Source organism: Bison bison, unplaced genomic scaffold, assembly GCF_000754665.1.
Source record: "Bison bison bison isolate TAMUID 2011002044 unplaced genomic scaffold, Bison_UMD1.0 scf7180017864297, whole genome shotgun sequence".
Classification (NCBI taxonomy): Eukaryota; Metazoa; Chordata; class Mammalia; order Artiodactyla; family Bovidae; genus Bison; species Bison bison.
In genome coordinates this window covers 9,186,312-9,195,481 of record NW_011494869.1, presented here as the reverse complement: position 1 = coordinate 9,195,481, position 9,170 = coordinate 9,186,312, and positions in this window count along the sequence as shown.

Sequence of the window (9,170 nt, the reverse complement as noted above, 5' to 3'; positions counted from 1 at the left end):
GGGGGGCGGAGAAGGAGGGAGGCCGCCGCTGGGAGGGAAGGAAAGGGCGGGGGGGCGGAGAGGAGCTGAGGCCGCAAGACGCGGCTAGCTCGGCCTCGCGGAGGCTGCGGGGGCAGGCCCGTCCGCGCCCCTCCCCCCAGGGACCCCCGGGATGTCAGCCCGGGGATTCGTGGCCACCCCCCTACCCCGCTCTGGGTCGCCGCACTCCGGATCCCCTGGGTCTCAGATGGAGTCTGGAGCGGCTGAAGTTGGGCTCCAGGGACGCACAGCCAATCAGGGAGGGCGGCAGAGGAAAGCTGGGGAGGGCGCCGGGGCCCCTCTTTCCTCCTTCGCCCAAATCCGCTCCAGCTGGTCAGGCTGGGCCCCGGCCCAGGAGGCTTGGGTGGTGGGTAGGGGGAAAAGCATCGCCCAAGTCGGGTAGGCAATCGGGAACTGTTCCTCCTCACTCCACCACCCCACGTTCCAAAGATCCCTCCACGTCGGCGGCTTCTGCCCTGCCCCCTCTCTCCATCCCTAGCAAACTCTGCTAAGGGTGAGGATGGTGAAACCTGGAGGAGGGAGACTTTGGACTCGGGAAGAGCCACGTCTCCTTCTGTCCCAGGTCTCCCTCCCGCTACCCATCTCCAAAGCCTAGTGTGCGTAAGGGTAACGGGGCCGGGGAGGGGGCCAGGATCGCTTAACCAGGGTCGGCCCGGCCCCCGCCCGCACGATGGGTCACTTGTTGCCTCAGGCCCCTTCGCTGCGCCCCCCACCCCAGGCTCCGTGGAGAGTGCGGTTCTGTGGGAGACCCGGCCTAAGGATTCAGTGCCCGCATCCTTCCTGAGTCCTGCCCTATACCCCTCTAAGAAGACGCCTTGGAAGAAGGGGCCCCGGGCCTGCTTCCTGCCCTTGTGGAGTCGCCGGGAGAAAACGCTGGCCGGGCCTGGGCTTCGGAATCACGCCAGGGACTGGGCGGGGCGCTCGTGCCTCGGGGAACGGTATTGGGACCCGCACACGCTGCCGTCCCTAGGGAGGAAGGGGGACAACTGTGACCGGAGCAAGTTTCTCGAGTGGGAGGTGGCAGAAAAAGCTGAGGTGGAGGGAAGATGAAGCAGCAAAAGGATAACTGGAATCCCAGGAGGGACAACGATGAGGACCGAAAAGGAGTGACGGGCTCTCCAAGAAGAAGGAGGGGGCGAGAGGCGTGCAGTCGGGCCGAGGAATTAACATTAAAAGAGGTTGAAAAAGGAAGAGAGCGCCTCGGACAGCGCGCGAACGGGGAACTGAATTGGAGAGGTGGCGGGACCGAGGGGGGCGACCAAAGCCCGCCCCCGGGCTCCTCGCCCTGGGCTCCGGAGTCCGCGTAGCACAAGGAGCCTCGGCGTTCGCACGCGGCGCCCGGGATGCGCGCGGGGGCTGGCGGCGGGGCGGGGCCATCCGGTACCACGCCCTCGCCCCCCCGGGCGCCCGCGGGCTCCTCGGCGATTCCGGGATTCCCGAGGCGCCGGAGGCCGCCCCCGCCCGCGTCCAGGGCAGAGCTGCCGAGTCCTTCGCTCTCCGTATCCCGGTGGCCCTTAAACTGCTGGTTCCTGGGCTGGGGGTGAGGCCGCTGAGTTTGCCATTTCTCATTTCTTTTGCTCTTAAGTGCACCCCCCTCCCCTTTACTTCCCGAAGGTTGCAAGGAGACAGGCTCAGGGCGCCAGGTACTCACTCTCGCCGCACAGGTACCCACGCGAGGCCCGCGTGAGGCTGAGGCGGCGGAACGATTTCCGGGAGCGCAGTAGCGGGCCGCGGTGCCTGTCTCTTCTCCCTCCTCAGGTTGGTCCCTTACCCCACGGAGCCCCTTCCACACCCTACCTGCGTCCTGTCTTAGCGTCTCTGGTCCTGTCTGTTCACCTTCCACTTCTGCGTTCTAAGCCCTAAAACCTGGAATGTCTCCTAGGCCTCGGCCAAGGTCCCCACCCTCTAACGGGGCAGAGCACGGTGATGGGGGCTTTCAGTTCCAGGGCAGGAGGGAAGGGGGGCCTGCTCTCCCTCAGAGATAACGTGCGTTTAGCTCTTTGTCTCCTGACTGTGGTCTGAATTTTCTCAGGCTTTCCACGCAAGTGTAAGTGGGACCAGGAAGGGAATGTGAAGGACTCTTCGGTCTAATTGCAGGTATACAAAAATGTCGAGGATCATTCACGATGGTTAGGATATGACTTGATCCGTGAGAAAAGTCATTATTTCCATTTTGGAGGTACAACCAAGGATGGGCCTCGTCACATGTGACCTGACGTTATCCAGAATATATCCTTTGCCTTTGTTTCAGAATTCGTCAAGCGACAGCAGTTTGGTGGTGGTGGTGGTGAGATTTTTTTTTTTAGACCAGGGGTCCCATGATCCATGGCCTGTTAGGAACCAGGTAGCAGAACAAGAGGTGAGCAGCTGACTGGGACTGGGGAGAGAACCAAGCTTCACCTGCCACTTCACAGTTGCTCCCCATCTCTGGCATAACCAGCCAGTCCCTGCTCTCGCTGACCCCGCCCCCCGCCGTGGAAATATGTGTTCCGTAAAACGGCCCCTGGTGCCACAGAGGTTTCGGACTCTTCTGTGAATGATCACATATTGGGTTTTAAAAAGTATGTTAAAAATCGGTTGGTAGATTTTTACTGACATTGCACACCTGAATCAGACGGAACTCCGTGTATAAGGGCTGTCAGTATTCCTTTGCGCAAACCAGCAGTTTTATGCCTGGGTATCTACTTAAGACAACTAGAAACTGATGTCAGTCCACACACATGTACCTGAATAGCAGAATTAGCCATTATAGCCCAAAGCTGGAAACTGTCCAAGTGTCCATGTACTAGTGAGTGAATAAATAAAATGTGGTATATCCATATAATGGAATAGTATTTGGCATTAAAAAGAAAATAAATACAGATGCATGTTACAACATGAATGAACCTAAAAAACATGTGAAGAGCCAGAGGCGGAAACCCTATATTTTCTGATTCCATTTATATGAAATGTTCCAAAAAGGAAAATTTATAATAGAGACAGAAAGCAGATCAGTGGTTGTCCCAAGGGTGTGAATAAAAACTGATGAAAATGGGCTTGAGGGAACTGTGTTGGATGATGAAAATGTTCTAAAATTGGATGATGATGATGGTTGCACAAATCTATACATTTACTAAAATTCATTGAGTCACAATCAAAAAGAAAGGCAAAAATTTTATTTTACACCTTTATTCCCAGAGTATCTATGACCTGCAGCTGAGCCCCAGGGGGAAACTTTTTGCAAGGCAGTTTTCTAGAGAAATGTAAAAAAAAAAAAAAAGCTAATTCTTGTGGAAAGATAACCATGCTTCTATTCAGCAAGTTCTATTTTGGCAAATGCTTTGGAGAATTTTATAAGTGTTAAAGCAAGTTAATTCCCCCCTTTCACTCTTAAGTGATTAATTCCTGAGAACCAGAGTTAGGCATTCCAGTTCGTGACATTTTAAACACACCTACACATAGGCACAGTACAAAGTGCACATTTCCGAGGGGATTTTTTTATGACTATGTTAGGTTCTGTCTTAGAAATCCATATCAAGCTCTTGGGTGGAGTATTGTGTGATTACAGTTTGGATTAAAAAAGGAAAAGAGAAAAAAAAAAACAACCTCTTTTTTGACAGTTTAAATTAAAAGGTTCGGTTCATCCAGGCAGCCGAAAGTTTGGGTGTTTATCTTAACTTGCCTCACCTTTCCTTCACCTTGTTCTTCACGGGAGGAAGCCAGGGTTCATAGTTGCTCTGGAGGCAGGATTAAACAGTCCCCTCTGCTTCCTGACTCTTCCAATCCAGACAGAGATGAGGCTCAAATGGGCCTTTTCTTGTCTTTGTCCTTGTCAGCAAGAAGCTGATAATTTCCTGTTGGTTCCTTCATCAAAGGTACCAGGCTGTCGTTCCTTTGATGTGTCTGTCCTCAGACTCTGAAGATAGCCAGACCCTGCTGAGTCAGTTCCTTGTTTTCACTTAGAAGCCCTAGGCTACCCCAGGCCTTCTCAAAGCTTCCTGCTCTAGAGACAGCCTTTGGTAAATGGTATAAAAAGAGAGGCAAGATCCAAATAGGGAGATGGCGTTATCACCTTGTGGTAGGCTCCCATTATGCCTTCCCCAGGCAGAGGGAGTATGCTGAGGAAGATTGAACAGGTATGCCTTTTCCGAACCAGATGTTTTAGATGGAGATTCTCACAGCTGAGCCCACAGAGATAGGTGGGGAGACTGCAGGCCTTGTATCTGAGTCTGATTCTTGGTTTTGCTGCTTTCTAGTAAGTTTCTGTGAGATTCAGTTTACAGTTCCATAAAATAGGGTTTGGTATCTGTGCCTGGATTGTTGCAGGGATTAAACGTGCCCATATACCTACAGCAGTGAGCACTGTGCTTCAAGCAGGGGCTCAATAGATGGAAGTTATTAATTATTATTATTAATTACGAGGTCTGATTATTATCACACCTTAAATCACCTGGGCAAGAAAGAAGTCATGTTATAGTTATGAATTATAACAATGTGGAGTTTCATCTTATCATAAATGATACTAATAATAAAACTTTTGGTCAAGAATATTTAGCAGTTCAGAATTAACTGACACTGTGAGGCCTGTCATGGGTCATATAGATCAGATGTGCCAACCTTGGGGGCCAGGCCCTGGATTCATGTCCTAGATCTGCAAATTCACTGAATTACCTTGGGTAAATCATTCTCTTAGTCTGAGCCTTAGTTTCCATAGATGTGAATGAGAACTTATCCAACGTAAGTTCTGAGGAGGACCCTTTCAGTGCTGAAAGTCAGACTACTGAGAATCCCCATGGACAGAGGAGCCTAGTGGGCTTCAGCTCATGGGGTCGCAAAGACTTAGACAAGACTAAGCAGCTTAGCAGAGCACAGCACGTGAAAATTAAAAGGGGCTTCCCTGGTGGCTCAGACAGTAAAGCATCTGCCTGCAATGTGGGAGACCCGGGTTCGATTCCTAGGTCGGGAAGATCCTCTGGAGAAGGAAATGGCAATCTACTCCAGCACTCTTGCCTGGAAAATCCCATGGACGGAGGAGCCTGATAGGCTACAGTCCACGGGGTCACAAAGAGTCGGACATGACTGAGCGCCTTCACTTCACTTCACTTCCCTGGTGGCGCCAGGGAAGCCACAGATGGTGAAGAACCTGCCTACATCTCTTAAATGCAATTCCCCTTTCTGCCACTAGGAGCAGTCAGACAGTCATCTCGGGCTAAGCCCTGACCGGGCATTCTCTGTCTCAAACAGACCCTCTTTAACTCTGTTAGCAGTGCTTCTTTTTCTTTCCCTCTCACCTAGACTGTAAGTTCCTTTAGGGCAGGTATGATAGTTTTCGGTTTTGTTTATATACCCAGCATCTAGTGCATTAAAAATCCGATCAATATATTTGATTAATTGATAATGTTAAGCAATATTGTTTACTAAGGCCAGTCTATCAGTCAAATATTAGAGTATGAATGACCCCAGCATTCAGTGGCTTAAAATAACAATTATATATTTTCATACATCTGTGGGTTGGCTGGGGTTGCCTGGTCTAGATTGGGCCGAGCTGTGGCAACTCTACTCAGCTTCCTGTGTTTCTCATCCTCCTTCTTGGCGCTATCTTGGGCGTACTCTCCTGGCGATGGCAACTGCACAAGACATCAAGCAGAATTATGCATAATGTCTTGAGGTATAGGCTTAAAACTGGAAACTATCTTTTCTGTCTCATTTTGTTGGCCTAAGCACACCATTTGGCCCCACTGAAAGCAAAGGGGTGGAGAAATATAATCTGATTTTTTAATGGAAGAAATTTGAGAAGTTGCATAAAAGAGTCTCAATTCAAAGAAAGGTAAAGAGTTGGAGTATTAATGCCCTCTCCTGTAAGTAAAACCAGATTTCCATCATGCCACCATCCTGGGACATCTTGGGTTGTCAGGGCCCGTGGGTTATATTCTATAATAACGAATACAGTAGTCTAGAGGAGACAGAATATCTCCTCTACAGAATACAACATTAGAGGAGACAGAAAATCAGAAGTAGATTGCAGTATCCTACCAAACTGTCGTCACTGCTGCTGCTGCTGCTAAGTCACTTCAGTTGTGTCCAACTCTGTGCTACCCCATAGACGGCAGCCCACCAGCTCCTCGGTCCCTGGGATTCTCCAGGCAAGAATACTGGAGTGGGTTGCCATTTCCTTCTCCAATGCATGAAAGTGAAAAGTGAAAGTGAAGTTGCTCAGTCCTGTCTGACTCTTAGAGACCCCATGGACTGCAGCCTACCAGGCTCCTCCATCCATGGGATTATGTCCCCTTTATTCTGAGGTTCAAGTTGGAAAGGAAGAAAGCAAGCAGAAATAATAATGTAAAATATTAATCACCCACTTATATATAAAACTAGAAATTCTCAAAACATTCCTTCAAAGTATGTATTATTATCCTTATTTTACAGATGAGAGAATTGAGGCAAGGAAATTACATACATTGCTCAATATAAATGCAACTGATAAGTAATGGAGCTGGAAGTCCAACCTCTGTATGTTTCACTCACAGGCTTGCCCTTTCAGTGGAGGAGCTCAGGCAGCAGAGTCTAATCTTGACATCTTTGAGGGGGTTGGGGGAAGAGAGAGACGATCTTGGCTCTACACCCGAGACAGAGGACATCCATTGGATCCCTAGGCACAGTGCCTGGAACACAATAGGTGCACAAAAAATACTTTTATGAAAGGGTAAAAGATGAAAGAGTGAGAGGAAGTAAGAGAAAGAGGAAGGGAAGGTCAATAGAAGTGGAGAAAAGACAAGAGGAAGAAGGAGAATAAGAGATGATATAAGTATGTTAATCCATTTGGAAAAACCACAGTTTTCCATCATGGGCAGAAATCTGTGGATTCTGAGTGTCATTTGTCCTCTGCCCCTACTCATGCTGAGAATAGTGGCCCCATTCCTGCCTCTATGCCGCAGCCTAGAGGGTGCAGCCTGAGCCAGCCCTCAACTATTTTGCTCATCTACCAGTCTCTGCCTTGATCAATCAAGACACACTCATTTTCTTGTTCAAAGTCAGTTGTACTTCAGATTCAAGACACTTACATTTCCTCTGCCTGAAGCACCCTGACCCCTTTCCATGGTTTGCTCCCTCATTTTGCCTGTTTACTCAGGATTTACCTGCCTGTCTTATCAGCAGAAGCACCCATTCTGTAGTCTAATCCATTGTAGGCTACCCACATTTTATCCCTTTAGACTGCTTTATTCTTGTTTATAACATACTTATTTACTTCACATCATATGACACATTTTAATTTACCTGTTTTATTGGCTATCTTGCTCCACTAGGAGACAAACTTCTTTGGAAGGGCAAAGTACTTGTTCACTCCTCTCTCGTTCTCTCTTGTTCAGTCCTGTATCTGGAGCATCTAATACTGTGCCAGACATATGGTAAGCACTCAGTAAATATTTGCAGAATGAACACATGAATAATGTATGGATGAAAAATGCTAACGGAACGGATGAATCCCCAAACCAAGAGCAAATGAATCATCTGCTTGAATCTAAACGTGGTGCAAGTGTCCCTTATTTACAAAACGAATGTAATGATGCCAATTATTCACACTACAAAATGATTCTTCAGTTTACCAAAGGTTTCATTTGAAAGCTAGTTAAAATAGCTTCCTCATTTAGTGATTTTAAAAATATAATCCAATGTACAAAATAGTGGTGTGCAAACACCTTTTCTAGAACATATGAATTTCTTAAAATGAATTGCAGGTATGCATAATGATGGTTCTGATTCTGATTTCTAATTCTGGTTTGTTTGTTGTGTGGACAAAGAGAGTGGTTTATTAAAACTCCTCACAGAGGGCTATTTCAATGTTTGTATGTGCATACATTTACATTACTTTTTAAGCTCGTGAATAGGTGCATTTAAATAAGTTTGTGCTCCTGGAGAATCCCTGGAAGTGTTCTCAAGATTGGTACTTTGCAAATCAGCTGGCTTTGCAAACAGTCTAAGGTTGGTTTAGGCTACAGAATTTGAGAGTTCTGGGTTCCAATTTGCATGAACGTTGAAATGTTGGCTATCAGTGCTGCAAAGGGGAAGGCAGAAATGATCCTTAAATGGAGAAGGCTTAAAAAAACCTTCTCGAGTGTCCTCGGCTTAAGATAGATGAATGTACGAAGCACAGACTGTGAGTATGTCAGCACTTTAGCTCCTTGTTGTGTGCGTTTCCCCTTCCCTATTCAGTTGCCCCTCTGGTGGCTCAGAGATAATAGTGATGTTTCTGTAGAGCACAGGTGGGTCACAATAGAAGGCAGTATTTTATTCAGGTGGCTCAAGAGCCTTCTTCTTGGAAACACTATATCAGAGAAGTTTCTCTATTCTGATTGACAGTCACTTTAGTCCTGGGTCTTAAGCCATGATGGATTCCCCATTGCAAAGAGTATTGTTCTGGGCAGGGGTAGAATTAAAGAATAAACTTTTTTTAAATTTAAATTTATTTATTTTAATTAGAGGCTAATTACTTTACAATATTTTATTGGTTTTGCCATACATCACCATGAATCCACCACGGGTGTACACGTGTTCCCAATCCTGAACCCCCCTCCCACCTCCCTCCCCGTACCATCCCTCTGGGTTATCCCAGTGCACCAGCCCCAAGCATCCTGTATCCTGCATCGAACCTGGACTGGCGATTCATTTCATATATGATATTATACATGTTTCAATGCCATTCTCCCAAATCATCCCCCCTCCCTCCCACAGAGTCCAAAAGACTGTTCTATACATCTGTGTCTCTTTTGCTGTCTCTCATACAGGGTATCGTTACCATCTTTCTAAATTCCACATATATGTATTAGTATACTGTATTGGTGTTTTTCCTTCTGGCTTACTTCACTCTGTATAATAGGCTCCAGTTTCATCCACCTCGTTAGAACTGATTCAAATGTATTCTTTTTAATGGCTGAGTAATACTCCATTGTGGAGTGGCACCCCACTCCAGTACTCTTGCCTGGAAAATCCCATGGACGGAGAAGCCTGGTAGGCTGCAGTCCATGGGTTCGCTACAGTCGGACACAACTGAGTGACTTCACTTTCACTTTTCACTTTCACGCATTGGAGAAGGAAATGACAACCCACTCCAGTGTTCTTGCCTGGAGAATCCCAGGGACGGGGGAGCCTGGTTG